The 1,301-nt window shown below is 64.2% G+C and overlaps 1 protein-coding gene across 6 annotated transcripts in view; it reads right to left on the bottom strand.

The window, feature by feature from the left end:
• MACROD1 (MACRO domain containing 1) overlaps window positions 1–1,301 on the bottom strand; it is a 185,577-nt gene that overhangs the window by 162,996 nt on the left and 21,280 nt on the right. The gene's annotated exons all lie outside the window — the stretch shown is intronic.

The following is a 1,301-nucleotide window of genomic DNA, read 5'->3' as shown; positions in this document are numbered from 1 at the left end:
GCCTACAGAGGGACCGGGCCCAGGAGGGCACACCTGGGCCCTGCCCCTCGCCCCTGCCAGCTGACTGTGGCTTCTTTCCCCTCCCATGCCTTCCGTACTTCAGCAGACAACGCAGGCCGTAAAACTGATTTCCAAAGCCTATAAAGCAATAACATTTAGGGAGCCTGGGAAAGAAAGCCCCCCCTCCTCCATAACGGCTGCCGGAGCCTCGCGGGGCCCTTTCCGCAGCTGGGGCCGCGCCGCGGGGGGCAGCCCGCAGACTCCCCTGCGCCGGGTCCTGGCGCTGGCTGTGGCCACAGCGATAGAGACTGTCGAGCAAGCCTCCGGAGGGCAGACAGCACTGCCACAGGGCGGCCATTGTGACCGCTGGTGACAAAAGGGACCGGGGCCCTACGGGGACCTGGAGAGCTCAGCTCTCCCCCACGCTCTCCAAACAGCCACCCGCCCCATCCTGGGCTGACTCCACACCTGCTCACCGGAAGGAACCCAGAACTGTAAGTGGTTACCATGTGCCCTGCCCCCCTCGTGCACTCACTCATCCTTCAAAGGTGACAGGGTGGGAAGTGCCCAGATCACAGGGAGCGGACGTGGTTCCCGTGTCCGGGCTTGTCTGGAGACAAGTCGCCACAGCAGCCCTGCGCCACGGCTCCCCAACCTGCAAAGCGAGAACGCTAAAGCCCTCCCAGGTCATCTGAGGACGGTGTCCTGGGCTCGGAGGTTGGTGGGTGGGGACCGCCGTCTGCTGCTGCGGGGCAAGGGAGGGGCCAGCGGTGAGGACACAGTATAGCGGGCAGGTCCCACCAGCCAGAGGGGAGAAGGTCCATCCGGACTCGGGGGACGGACCAAATGACCCCCAGCCGCTTCCAGGTCAGGAGGGGAAAATGTCGGAAGACAGGGCGTCCAGGCGGTAAAACCCCACCTTCGGGGCAGATCCACTGTGCAGCCAGCAGATCCACCGCGAGGGCTGGGGAGGCCCTGGGTGTGGGGGGCACTCGGCTGGCTGTCAGGAGCCCCTCCCGGAAGCCACTCATCCTCCTTCAGGATTAAAACATGTCACGACAAGGCATTAGCCATGGGCTCAGCTCCGGCTTAACTAGCTACAAAGAGGTAGAGAGAGAGGGTCTTCCAACCAGGACTCCCCCTCCCCTGCGAAGGGCCCCCTTTGGTCACTGCGGGAACAGGAAGGGGAGGGCAGTGGGGTGCCAGCCCCAGGAGCACTGGCTGCGGGCTCCGCGCCAGCATTTGCATGGAGAGCTCAGTGGTTCTGGAATTTATGCAGCTGCCTGTGTGGCCTAAGGCGA

This window comes from Myotis davidii, unplaced genomic scaffold (genome assembly GCF_000327345.1).
Source record: "Myotis davidii unplaced genomic scaffold, ASM32734v1 scaffold425, whole genome shotgun sequence".
Taxonomy (NCBI): domain Eukaryota; kingdom Metazoa; phylum Chordata; class Mammalia; order Chiroptera; family Vespertilionidae; genus Myotis; species Myotis davidii.
Note: the sequence above shows the minus strand (reverse complement) of the source record. Positions and strands in the feature narration are given on the sequence as shown.